The following is a 15546-nucleotide window of genomic DNA, read 5'->3' as shown; positions in this document are numbered from 1 at the left end:
AGTGGCGATAAGCAATTATATGACTTCATACATTCTTAAATAAGTTAGTGCTAATAATATAAGTAAAACAGCATATTCCAGATAGTAAAACTTACAAGTAAATGGTCAGTATGGACTTCTTTTACATCAACAATTGAAATAGGCAATGACCCAAGGAACTCATCATTTCAGTTTCATTTGTTCATGCCTCATCTTCTTTATTGCTGCCATGTTCTTAATGCTGAGATATTTTAACCTACCCAGCAACTGTAAAGTGCTACAATATTAATGTAAATAGCACATAAACAGTTACCAGCCAGGTAATATGGCATAATGCCAAGAGTTACCCTGCCTGATCTTCTAGGAAGCTATATATAAAAGTAAAAATAGCATGTGCATGTTGAATAAAAAAGTTTACATCAGCAAATACCATTAAATTACAAAACTAAATAACATAATGAATATAAACAAAAGTGGAAAAACTATATAATGCCTATGTACCAGACCGTATGAGTAATTGGACCGTACACATTTCAGTCCGTACTTTTTTTTTAAAATACTCATGGTCGACCGTACGCGAACGGTCTGACTAATTTTTTGAAGTTAGTCATTTTTATTGGATACAAATGCATATAACAGATCAACATAACTTTACTCTCAAATTAATATAAAAAGTTCAATTGTAATTGAAATAAGAAGTTTATATTCAAACTATTTAAAAAAAAGTCATGCTTATTAAATCTGTTAATCTCTTATATTTAGCATGTCCATCAGTAATTCATTACTTGAATTATGGCCACTGAAATTGAAGTTATGGGAAGTAAATATAATGTGGGAGGGCAATTGTTTTATAATATTAAGCAACTTTACAAAAAGTGCAAATGCTTAGGATCATGCATGAACTGCAACATGTTAATATAAAAAAAATATTACGTTACTTGTGGTAGCAAGTGTTACCTTGGGCGAGAGAACCAAAATAGCATTCAGATTTAAAATTAATAAAATATCTAATTTCAATTGTTCGCTTGTTTACTTTATCCATCTAATTTTTATAATTTCAACTTTTAAAACTAAAAATAAAGATTTTGATAAATCTTTATTTCAATTTAACTCAAATGCGGGGTAAAGCAACCAACAATCAATCAATCAATCAATCAATTTAATCCATATATGGTTTTATAGCTGACTATGAGGTAAAGGCTTTGTTCATTGTTGAAGGCAGTAAAGTGACCTATAGCTGTTAATTTCTGTTACATTTGGTCTCTTGTGGAGTGTTGTCCCAATGACAATTATATCACATCTTTTTTGTATATAAAATCTTGCTTAAATAACTAGATCATTTTAGTAAGTTGGTAGTCATCCAGAACCCGCATCAAATATATTATATTCAAGATGTACATGTATATGTAGGTTTCATGTTGGTACACATGTACGTACATGTACAATGAATGTATTTAACTCAAAGCTGAAATGTCAACATAGCTGGCTAACTTAGCATATATTTGAATTTTAATATTTATTTCTCACTTGCCTTCCTTTCTGGCATGCAATTTCTGGATATAGTAAAATTGTACCCAGTTATAGTGAAAGGACTGAAGCATTCATGGAGTCACTCTAATAGTGACACCATGACATAACAATCAGAGATCTATTGAGTCCATATTAAGTTTTTTAACATAGATGACGGGAAATGTTTATGTATATACAGTGTAGCTGGCACATGACTTCTTTTCTGGCATATATGTGCCTATGTACAGTATATTGATTTTTTTTGTCCTGTATGAAAATGAAACGCATTCAAAAATGATGATATGAAAAGCAATATGTCCATAGGGTTTTATGTGATAATTATTACTCAAACTGACTATATATATAGAGATAAATACATGATCTTTTCCATATCAGCCTGGGTATCATCCCGAGACCCCCATATCAGTCCGAGACAGAGTCGAGGCGCTGATATGGGTCAAGGGATGATACCCAGGCTGATATGGAAAAGGCCATGTATTAATCGCTTTATCATATACTTCGACAATAGTTTTATGTAAGGCAAATAAACAAATCCAACAACTAAAACAGTCAAAAACCTTATAAAGAAGTCAAATTATCGAATCAAATATACTATAATTGTCCAACAACAGCATCACTACCTCCATATATATTTATGGTAATATTTCCTATAGAGGCATTTTGAGACATTGAAAATTTGGAAGAGTTTTATGATCATTATTACTCCATGTTTGTTGTACTATAAACTGATTCGGTATTGTCAATGGCATTTTGTTAGCAAGTACTAAACTATCCCCACAAAAGTTCACGTAAATTTTGACGTCGTCATAAAAATATCTGACGTCACAATTGAAAAGTAAACAACCGATACCGGAAACACCGGAAGTAACTTGCACGAGAAGCACTGTTATGGGTTTTTGCACGAGACGCCCCTGATATGGGTTATCAGACCGGGCTGATATGAGTTATCAGCCTGGGTGGGAAATTATGGTTTGTGTACTTCCGTTTGTAACACATATGCAAAAGCTATCATATTAATGCTAAGTATATGATAAATATATATATATATATTCTAGCGCGCAAGGGGTTTTGATGATAGAGGGTATCAATGACCACCAAAATCTCCAAATACTATTAGACCATGAAACTATTCCAGAACTGACCAAAAGAACCACTGACCAAATAATTAATGAACACCGAAAAATAATATAATCTAGGTCTGCTGTCTATATAAGTCTATGTTAATAGAAATGGATACGTTTCAAGCTTCAATACTTTATTTCAACATTTTGCTAAGGCAGAATATTCATTCAAAAATTCAATATATTACTCAATTTTACAAACATTAAAATGCTAGCTTGACTGTACCAGAGCTATTTCATGAGCTATCTTAAGTAAAATATTTAGTTTTCTCCAGATGCACAGATACTGAGATCACTATACATATATATACATATAAATACAAGGTACAGTTTGCTAAGGTGTTTGGTCACTAAAAGGGGTAATTTTGAATAACATTCATACTGGAGACATTACCAGTAACGTATATTGGAAGTCTTTACAAATACTGAAAGTCCAAAATAGAGGACAAGGGTACTAGAAACTTACTAGTAACGGGTCACAAAATAACCTATAAGCAAACTGTACAGGTTATTATAACTATACTAATAATAAAGGTGTATCTGAGTATTTCCCTAAGTGTTTAGAATCTAAACACATACGATGTAATGTTTAACCAGTTTACACTGTCAATCTTCTATGTATAGAAAACTTAAATAATGTTCTTTTTCAGAATGGTGAATAGAATTCTAATATATGATTGATTGATTATTAAACACCTTGTTAATAAAGTTAACCTTATATGATCAGAAATGCAGCTAGAGCATACTAGCTTATTTATCTTACTACAAAATACGTTTATTCATTATGCTACAATAATAATGCACTACACTAGAGACTTTACTAGTAATGTGTGCCTAAATTCATGAAAACCTACTGGTTACAGATTTATTCAAATTAATGATAAAGAGATATAGGAAGATGTGGTGTGAGTGCCAATGAGACAACTCTCCATACAAACAACAATTTAAAAAGTAAACCATTATAGGTTAAAGTACGGCTTATTTCTCATAAAGAGACATTCTTAAAATACTAAAGTCTTGAGATCTTACAGAATGAGAATGGTAAACTCAGATACCATTTTACTTAAATAAATAATAATCTTTCTGACTGAATCTTTATTTATTTGTTCTAAAGTTTAAATTTTACAGGACTCTGTTAAACAACTTTTCTAAAAGTTTTTTTTACTTTTCTAAATAATTGTTTCTTGAAGTGAACGTGAATTTAAACATTTTTATAATTTCCAAATAGAATATCTAAATTTAGTAAAGTATTGTTATTAATGCACTTTTCATTTAAAAGTTCCAAAAAGGAATAAAATAACGTTTCCTATAAGAGATAAACGTTAACGTTAAATATTTTCTATATAAAAAAACTGGTCTTACTTTTCTTTGGAATAAATTTGACAGAGTCCTTCCTTATGCCAAAATGGGAAAAGTGACGTAGAAGTAGCGTTTTCGGGCCCTTTTTATACTACCCGCGCCGCACATTTCACCCCTTTTAGGTCAACTGTGCATTTGCAGATCGATAACCAATCCAATCATCTGCACAAGTACACCGTTGACCTTACGAGAGTTCAAATGTGCGCTAGTGTGCTACAGTGCTACTGACACAGCAGAATCGAACATTTGATTATTAAAACATATTTTAAAATAAGTTTCACATATATATTCTTGTATGTACATAAAAATGGTATATTGTACAAAGTTATTTAATAAAAGAAAAAAAATAAAGAATTTTAGTTTTCCCAGCCAATCGAATCGCAGACCGTACTTGTTAACAATGGCGGATTGCGAGGATGGCAGAAGTTGCAGTGACACGATGTTTGACAGATTAAGCCGTAATTTACAACTTCTCACTTATCTTATATGAATTCTGAAAGTCAATTCGACTTCAGGAAAATACTTGTGTAAGTAATTATAGCTGACATGGCCCAATTATTACTAAAAGTCCGTGCGAATGAACGTCTTCTGCAACTTTTACAACGAGGGAAAAATCTCAAAATATATAGACGGCCTGAAAAACATATTTCAGGTAAAACTACATCAATATTCTAAAAGCATACCCTGACTACTATAGTTATACAAAGTTATTATACCCAGAAAGTCTTAGAAGCAATATGTGAGAACCCCAAGCTATAAATAGAAATTGTTGAACATGTTCAAAACATAAACAAAAAAAAATGTCAACAATGAAACTTCAGAAACATTACAGAATCTCATATGTAAACAATTATAAGATATTTATAAAGCCAATTTTGTTTTGGCCAGCTGCCTAGACCACAGTATATAACTCTTGTCATAAAACAGCATTACACCTACAAATTAAATACTCTTTGCTGTTTACAAAAACAAAAGAGGGAGAGGGGTGTTCTTACCAAAAATAAAGAGGGTGCGGGTACCTTGCTACATTTTATCCCCCCTTTTGAAATTTCGTGTCCTCTCAAATTCAACAAAATCATTTAATTGTCAGTTACAGCTCTGAATTTATGCTTCAAACATGATTTATTTACCTATTCTACCTTAGCAAAAATATGAAACTTTAACAATAACAGATTCAATAAATACTTAAATACAGTCAATTTCACACAATCTTTCATTCGTCTTAAAAATTTATCAAATAAATTATCCTCTCATTATTGCTCATCATATATGCTTATGCTTCAATCACTCAAACATCTATAATACTAAAATTACGAGGTCAAATTTGTCAGCCGTCATCACGTAAAAACGACGAATCAAAGAATTCAACTTTATATATAAATAATATAGTACAATGGTGTTGATTAAAAATTACACCACTCCAGGCCCCTTTGTAATCCACGTAATTAATATTGCCAATAATTAAGAAGTTCCGGATCGAGTCTGACACCGATACCAATAGTATATTCACCTGTTACCTATTACCTTATCTGTATACGTTCCGCATCTGACAGGCGCACCACCAAACGGTGAATTTGGAATTTTGCTGTATACTGTAGAGTAAAAAATACTCCATTCCAGGCCCTTTTGTTTTCCAAATTAGTAATATTACCAATAATTGATAGGTTCCAGGTCGACGGGTTCAAACAGAAAGATTTTGAAAGCACAGAAAACTGTGCATCTTATAATCGGCATGACTTTATCAGATGACAATACCAATACTAAAATAAGGCATACGCATAGTTATAAACTTTAATTCAGTCACGGACCCGCGATATCACGGGTGTGTTCTAGTATTATATATATCTATTTAAATTTTCTTCACAGTTCACCCAAGAGAAAATTTATATCAACAATTGAAATAAAAAAAACAGTTAACCAACAATGGTAAGCTTTTTTTTCCTGATACATATATTTTAACAATAATTAATTCACACACATTATCCTTGACTCCTTTAATTAGTCTAAATTCTAATTAAAAATTTGAACACAAATTTGAACACAACATGGCTGAGCTAAATATTATCCTTTTGTCATCTCGACAAAAACTATGAGCAAACCTTCTACCCTGTTTCAAAAATCCACCCTTCTATTCCCCAGGACGATTTTTGGGTTTGTACGGATTCGACATTAAAAAAAATCAATATAAGCAACTGTCAGAAAATACTGATCCTAACAACTATTTTAATAACATGATACTTGGACAAACCGTATCAACAGTGAATCAGTGGCTACTGATAACAGTAGATGTTTTAAATACTGTAAAACTAGATCTACAGTTAAATAGAAATGGTTATTATCCCTACATTAAAATTCACTTGTTTATAAAAACAGTTTTATATATTGGAATTTATATAAAGTACATAATATTAATATTTGTAGGCACCAGGGAAAGGAAAGACCACCATCCAAACAGACCTCAGAGACTCAGACCCCAATATGGAAAATTAAAGTTAGAAAACAAATTCAAAGTAGCCAAAGGGAGATAAATCTCAAAAGGTATTAATTTTTAGAAATTACTGATCATTATCTGTTCAAAATATTTCTCATTATTTAAAAAATCAATTTTTTTTTTACTTATCTAAAAAAAACATACTTAATACATTCTAATTAAAACAAAATTTACAATGAAAGTACCTTTAACAAAAGTTTAATTCCTCCAGGGTGTCTGCGGTCTCTGGCTCCTGCTGTATGTATTTCCGTAAGGTCTTCTTCTTCCAAATCTGGTAAAACCGTCGTCACTCTTCAAGCCCCGTATTTCCTCTCCCTGCTGCCTAACCACGCTCTTCAAGCCCTGTATTTGTGCTGACATGGTGGTCACGAGGTTGGTAAGGTTACGGAGCTGGTCCTGAACCTTAGCCACCTCGACCGTCAATCCACAATTACCTGTGCTTATAATCTCTTGTAAGTTCTCCAGGTGATGGCAAGTAGAACTGGAAGAACTGGACGAACTAGAAGAAGATTCCTTTGGCAGACTTGGGCTTCTACTCTGTTGTGTCAGGGGGATGTGGTCCCACTCACTGGCAGGGTGGGTGAGGTCTATCTCCAGCGGAATAGCTGCCGGCAACAGTTGCTGCAGGATATCTTCCGTCATCCTGTCTTTCTCGCAGCATTACTTCTCTGACTGGGGTGGCTAAAGAGGGAGTGGAGACGAGTGGTGAGGTTGGTTGTGATCGGAGGAAACTAAAGCTTGAATCCAAGTCGGAATCAGTCAATAATTGGGTGGAGGCCTGCTCCAGGGCCTCCTGTACAACTTCCATAGGTTCGGGAACTGGACCATACGGTAGGCACTCGACTGGAACTGTGAAATCTTGCGGAGAAGGCAACTGCCCAAATCTGAAGTCTGGCAGAATTGAGGATGATACTGATGAGGCCAGCTCAGCATCGGACTCTGGTGGACCATAGGTAGGTTCATAAGGTCTTATGACAGTCAAATCCAACGAACAGCTAATTGGATCTTGTTGAGTGCCTTTGGTACTCATCAATTTATAGTCTTCCTCCGGCCTTGGTTGATATGGTTGCTCACTCTTGCAAAAGTAAAAATTATCCCCCTCAAAAGTCCTGGCAGCCATAGCCTCTTCCCTCTGTTTTATATGATGTTGGTGGAAGGCAGGATGAGCCTTCAACTGACTCTCCTTGGTGGTTTTGTATCCACATAGCAAGCAGTAATATGGAACCTGTGTTATTTCAACATGTTTGAGTAAAATGTGGATTATGACTCTGAATCTTGGGCTCTGGTATGGGTGCTCCTCTGGACACCGAAGACATACTGTAGCCCTTCTTACGGCCTTGTTGCTATCATAACTGTAAGTACTCATCTGAAAATAACACAGGACCTTAGCAACTTGTCTAATTATATTCTTATTAAGATAAAAAAAATCTCAACTTTGCTCATCTTGAGATAACAATTTACTGTTTCATTAGCTAGAAACTTTGACTTAATTTCCTATTTATTTATATAAAATTTTATTTGTAGATCAAAATATCCACAAACCATAAATTGGAAAAGAAAGCTGACAATGTATATGCAGCCAATACACAGCCATACTGATGCTGCAGTGAATAAGGAGTTAATCAAACAGTTTACAAAAGGGGGATAATCAAACATTTTACAAAAGGGAGATAATCATCTAACAGTACAATGAATTATTCATCAATTGTCAAAAAATTTTGATTTCAACAATTATCTATCTGATATTATTAGCTTATGTTAATTATCAATTGCATTTCACTGATTCATTAAACATTTATGCTTCTTAAAAAAAAACAATCTTAAGTTTACAAACAAATTGTTAACTAATTAATTTTTATTTATATACAATCAATATGTACACAAATTTAACTTTTACTGATAATGTGAACATATATTTTTCAGCTCATCAGAACAACATTTGGTACAGTCAATCTACTCAAACATTTAAAAAAAACAGTATATATAAGGTAAATCAGAAACACCTCAAATCTTTTTATTTTCAACTTTTCTCATCCATTTAGGAATATTTCCCCCCCCCCCCCCCCCGATAGGACTTTAACTTGTCATGATTGACAACTTTACAAGTTCCAGTGCTATCCAACTGGATTTTATAGTTTAAGTCGTTTAATTTTTTAGTTATCAGACAGGGTCCCATATAAAGAGGCTGCAGCTCTGGACTTATGCCTTCTTTTCTGGTCCCATGAAGGTACCAAACCTTGTCAAAATTTTGGTATATAACCAAATTGACTTTATTGTCGTAATAATTTTACGTCTTTGGGCATTGTTTGCCAAATGTTTTCTTGCCACAATATGGGCTTTTTCTAGTCTGCCTTTTGAGTTATGAACAAACTCTCCAGGTGTCAAAATGTCATTGCTAACACATTGACTGGTCCCGAGGGTAACCTCTAATGGGAGTCTAATCTCCCTGCCCAACATCAGCAGATTTGGTGTAAGACCAGTTGACTCATTTGGAGTTGATCGATAAGCCCCTGCTAAACATCCAAGATTAAGGTCCCAGTCTGTTTGTTCCCCACATAGATAGGACTAAATCATGGCCAGTAGACTACGATTGAATCTTTCAATTTGTCCATTACCCTTAGGGTTTCTAACACTAGTCCTAGTTTTCCTTATTTCTAATAAGGAACATAGTTCTTTAAAAATGTCACTTTCAAAATTCCGACCTTGGTCAGAATGCAAGGACAAAGGACAGCCATAGCGACAAATAACCTCATTAAGAATAAAATATGCACAGGTAGCTGCTATCTGATCGGGAATGGGGAATATTTCCACCCATTTTGTAAAATGGTCTGAAATCGCCAATACATATCTGTTATCTCTGGGAGTAACAGGTAGAGGCCTAAGTATATCAGTGGGTAGCCTATCCAAAGGCCCACCTGTTAGCATGCTCCCTAAAGGAGCCCTGGCATGTTTTACTGGAGGTTTTATTGCCTCACAAACATCACATTTGGAAATCCAAATTGAAATGTCTTCCTTCATTTCAAACCAGAAAAATCTCTGAGCTAATTTTTCTTTAGTCTTTTTCTGTCCTAAATGTCCAGATGTAATTGAATTATGCATCTGCATGAGGACTTCATCTTTCATTTTACAAGGGGTCATGAATTGAAGATGATGACCACTGCCATCCCGTTTTAAAAAATCCTTAAATAATAAACCATCTATGATTTGAACGGAGTCCCATAAATGCCAATAATGTCTGGTGGCTGGACTATACCGTTCCAACTCTTTCCAGGAAGGTCTTTCACCTTCTGTTTTCCATTTTAGTATGGGTCCTATATTACTATCAGACTCTTGAAAATGCTTTAATTGCATTATGGTACAACCAGACTTCCAAACAGTCCAAGTATGTTCTTGTTCTGATTGGTGTCTGGTTTTTACAGAATTTAAATTCTGTAAACTTTTAATTTTTTCTAAATTTGGGGAATTTTTCATGGAACACGCCATGTCAAGAGCTCTTTTTGTGCATTTTGCACATGGACCACATTTTAAATATTCCATGTTATCGCTCTCGGGACAATCACAATCACGGGAGTTGCTACATCTTGACATGGCATCATCATTACCATGTTTGGGACCAGGTCTATATTCTACTCTAAAATCAAAGGGAGATAATATCTCCACTCAACGAGCTATTCTACCCTTGGGTTCTTTCAGACTGAAAAGCCAAATTAAAGCTTGGTGATCAGTTCGAACAGTAAAACTTCTACCCAACAAATATTGTCGGTAATATTCTATAAAATATCTAACTGCTAATAATTCTTTATCAGTTATACAATAATTGCGTTTAGCTTTGTTAAGGGTTCTACTGCCATATGCTATAACTCTAGCCTGGCCATCTTGAATTTGGCTATAATTTTCCATTGATAATTTCAGATCAATGTGACAGCAACCAAAATTATATTTTCTTTTTATTTATTATGGTGTTCACATGCTTTTATATTCTTTCTTACATTTTTTGAAGATTTAGAAGTTGAAATATGTACAGCAGCAAGAAACTTACCATGACTCCTAATTCTGTTGATAGTTTCCTCTTCATTGTGGATTACAGCAGTTGCAATGGGATGAATAATTTCTGTAAGAATAATTTTAATAAATTTGTACACACTGCCAAAAAATGTTATGAAGTACTTATTGCACATGTTGACACATAAATTGATTAGTATTTATTGATTATGACTGTTGTGTGGATTATACAAAATGTTCCAAGTTTATATTTATCCAATAATTACATCTGATGTATGTTTCATTATAATACGTTATTCTGATTGGCTAACTGCAAATCACGTGTTATTCCTTAAGTAATTGCATTACACAATAATACTTATCATTCATGATAACACGAGGTCCTGACATTAAAGTGCACAGGTGAATTAAATAAGAAAAATGATAAAATTCATATTTTTATGATCCTAGCTAAAAAAATGTAATTATAAGTATTAAATGGTTCTTTTTGTAACTTCATAAGGATGTAAAAGCGTTGACCTTGCGCACATTTATAGAATGAAGCGGGGAAAATATACTTTGGTCAATACTTTTAAAACGCAATGAAGTTACAAAAAGAACCGTTCATTTCTTAAATAAAAGCGTGCCAGCAAATGAAAAATTAATGGAAATCTCTGCATACAAGGATAAGATAAAAAAAAAAATAACAGCAATGTAATGAAACAGATGGCATTATATGAGAGAAAGATAATATCACCAAATGTTCTCTCTTCTTCTTCAGGAACAACAGATCTCAGGCAAAGCAATCTGTATGTTTCAGGTGCATGTATGACCAAACTATGGAAATTACTTCCATAGAACTTCCTTGCAGTCATTTTTTGGGGGGATCCTATCACCTTTAGACATGCTAGAGCAAAAACAAAGCATTGATTATGCAGTCTTAGAACAAACCTCTGGTTCCTAGCATCATGACCACTCTAGCAGATATTGATTATTTCTACCAAGGCATTGCTAAAATTCAATACATCATTCTGTATTTTTTTCTCTTGATAGAGGTTTTGTATAAATTTCGCCAACTTTACTGCATATAGTCTTGCATCCGACCCTTTTATTTGATTTTTCCCCAATAGTTGACTGACTAAATTTTTCTAATTGTTTTTTGACTTCACTGTTTTGGATGTGATGTGGCAATTCCATGATTATATGTTGTACAATGTTCGTTATGTCATGCAGAGGTTCACAGGCTAAAACTTTATATTTTGAGCAGTTAATTGTGTCTGCTGGATTTTGAGGGTTATGACACATAAATGCTGGAGGTCGTTGTATACCCTTAAGTTCATTTTTGAGATTCTGTTCCAATTCAGCTTTTGATTTTCTGTTGGTGTTATATCCCCTGGCTTCTAACTCATCTGCCATGTCATCCTTTTTTAGATGAGAAAGAGGACATGAATTTTCAGGAAAATTTCTCCAATGCAGACCTTTGACGAAAATCTGTCTTCTTTCCTCTAAGGATTTCATGGTTGTGTTATAGGCACAATGCAGATTTCTATGGTCTTCTGCTTGAATACCACAAATGCATGAAAAATTGCCTAGCTGCTGCTAGCCAGCTTCAAATTGGCGTGCTGGTCCATCACCACTGAAAATTCTGAGTTCATCAGTAATTTGTATTCCTCTTATACATGTGGGTTGAATTAAATTCATAAGGTCTTTGACCCGTTCTGCAACAAAGCTTAACTGTTCATCATTTGTGCTTTTGGATCTCCCCAAGATGTAAAGGTGGGGACGTTCAACCACACATTGTACGTCGAGGTTGGATCTCTCTGGAAATTTTGCCTTATATTCCTCATTTGTTAAGTACAACGCTTTGTCATAAATGATGCTAAGCATAAAGCTTACGAAAGTATGTCACAGATGTTTTGTATCATAGTATAGAATTTCCTGTAGATAAAATAGCATGCAACTTTTATTAGTCACCTACTGACAACGTTTAAGGGGACAACATGTTTGCACTTCTTCTGTTCATCTGTCGGTGCGGCAAATCAGTTTTCCACCCTTTTCCTCTTCGTTCTTGAAGAAATGGATTTGATATTTGGTATATAGTTTTATCATGACAAGTTATAGATCAGTAGATCAATTTAAAATTTTGTTCGTGTCTGATGATTTAGTCCAGAGGTATGGTACATATCAAATGTTGGAGTACTATGCTAAACTATATATTTCTTTACAGAGGGAGATAATACATTTTTTTAAAGTCAATCTTTATATTGTGTAGATTAAAATTTGTTGACATTTTATGGATTTATAATTACAAATCTATATAATAGTTTGTGACAAATTAAAGACAAAAATATTTGGAAATATTAGTGATATTTGATTGTAATGTAAAAATAGACATGCATTGTATTACATCGTATATAATGTTTGTGTTTTACCCTGGTAGGGGCCTATGTTTAGCTATGCGATACTGTGAGAATACTTGTCTCATTGGCAATCATACCACATCCACTTATTTTTATGATTGTTTAGAATTTGGTCATACATGTACCTTTCTTTCGATTCATTTGCAGTTAACTGATCATAGTGTTCATCATCATATAGTCGCATCAGTTCACCTTCAGCATGTTCATTTAATATTTTCTGTCTGAGTTTTGTAAGTTCGAATTTCCTGCTGTAGATTGTTGTTTTCTTCTCTAACAATTTGCCTGAAATTTTGTTCAAATTATTAATTAAAAACAACTTTGAAAGCCATGGTGAAATACTATTTGTTTATTTCTATATATATATACCCTGTATGTAAGATATTATTGTTTGGCAATCCAATAAGATAAATGTATGGTGTGATTTTTTTAGGTATAACATGTGTGATTTCATATTAATATTCTTTATCCTCATAAATTGGTTATTTCAATTGTTAAGGCAGGGACAGGTGGGCTTAAAAATGTCTTCCAACCTAATCTCTACATTTTTTTTATTGCATTGCCGTTGACAATTTTTAATAGCCAGATTTTTTTTTATCATACTACAACTTCATGATTTCTGATGTATTAATGAATTTATATATATTTCATTTTTAGCAAACTAAGATTGGTTCATGTAAATATCCGTTACAACTATAAGTACATATAAGAAAATTATCTTGATCAAATGCCCGATTTAAGGTAACATCAAATAAAATTGTCCAAAAAGTTGTCAAAATCACATTAAAATGTGGAAAATTATCAATGCACTGATGGCATGTTTAATGAACATTCTATATAAATATCTATAAAATATGATCCATTTTTAAAAATATCAAAATAGTTGTCAAATTTAGTCAAATGTAAAATAAAAGATATAAAGTTGTGGTTTGTTATTGTTTATATCTGATCCAACTGTATGTCCACATCAGAAAATTATCTTGATCAAACGACCGATTTAAGGTAACATCAAATAAAATGATCGAAAAAGTTGTCAAAATTACAGTAAAATATGACAAATTATCAATACACTGATGGCAGGTTGGATGTATATTCTATACAATTATCTATAAAATATGGTTGATTTAAAGTTTTATCTAACACAATTATCCTAAAAGTGGTTCAATCAATTGAAAATGTAAATTTTTTAACGAACTATGATTGGTTCATGTTACCATCTGATACAACTGTAAGTACATATAGGAAAATCATCTTGATCAAATGACCAATTTAAAGTAACATCAAATAAAATTATCCAAAAAGTTGTCAAAATCACATTAAAATGTGGAAAATTAACAATGCACTGATGGCAGGTTTGGTGAACAATTTATGCAAATATCTATAAAATATGGTCGATTTTTTAAAAATATCAAAATAGTTGTCAAATGTAAAAAAAATAGTATTAAACCAACGGCAGGTTTTGGTGTTAGTCTATACAATTATTTGTGGGATATGATCGATTGAAGGTTTGACCTAATACATTTTTCCAGAAAAAAAAGTGAAATAAACTGAAAAATGTAAAATTTGAATCAAGAGGTGGTTTGTTATTATTTATATCTTACCCAATTGTAAGTACACATCCGAAAATTATCTTGATTAAATGACCGATTTAAGGTAACATCAAATAAAATTATCAAAAAATTTGTCAAAATTACAGTAAAAAGAGAAATTATTACTACACTGATGGCAGGTTTGGTGTAAATTCTATACTATTATCTATAAATTATGGTTAATTAAAGGTTTCATCTAAGACAATTATTCTAAAAATGGTTAATCAAATGAAAAATGTATTTTTTTTAACAAACTAAGATTGGTTCATGTAAATATCCGTTACAACTATAAGTACATTTAAAAAAATTATCTTGATCAAATGCCCGATTTAAGGTAACATCAAATAAAATTATCAAAAAAGTTGTAAAAATCACATTAAAATGTGGAAAATTATCAATGCACTGATGGCAGGTTTAATGAACATTCTATACAAATATCCATAAAATATGATCTGTTTTTAAAAATATCAAAATAGTTGTCAAATGTAGAATAATAGATATAAGGCTGTGGTTTGTTATTGTTTATATCGGATCCAACTGTATGTCCACATCAGAAAATTATCTTGATCAAATGACCGATTTACATATAAATAAAGGTCTGAATATTCCAAACGTGGTAAAATTTATGTAAATTGTTGCAATGCTTGAATAAAGCAGTGGTTGGTTCAAGATTCCTTCTAATACAATTGTCAATACATACGAAAATTTTCATGATCAAATGACCGATTTAAGATAACATCATATAAAATTATATAAGAAGTAGTCAAAATTTTCAGTAAATTGTGGAAAATTATTAATATAGGTAACATCTGAATGAATATCCAAAAAGAGGTCAAATTTACTGAATAGTTTTCAATTTTTCAATATAGCAGTGGTTGGTTCACATTTACTTCTAATACACTTGTTTATGTTTACTCTTATTACAATTGTCAATACATATCAGAAAATTATCATGATGAAATGACCGATTTAAGGTAACATCATATAAAATTATCCAAAAAGATAAATTTTCATTAGAATGTGGACAATTTATCGATAAGGGAAACATTGAATATTCCAAAATTGGTAAAATTTATATA

This window comes from Mytilus edulis, chromosome 11 (assembly GCF_963676685.1).
Source record: "Mytilus edulis chromosome 11, xbMytEdul2.2, whole genome shotgun sequence".
Taxonomy (NCBI): domain Eukaryota; kingdom Metazoa; phylum Mollusca; class Bivalvia; order Mytilida; family Mytilidae; genus Mytilus; species Mytilus edulis.
Note: the sequence above shows the minus strand (reverse complement) of the source record.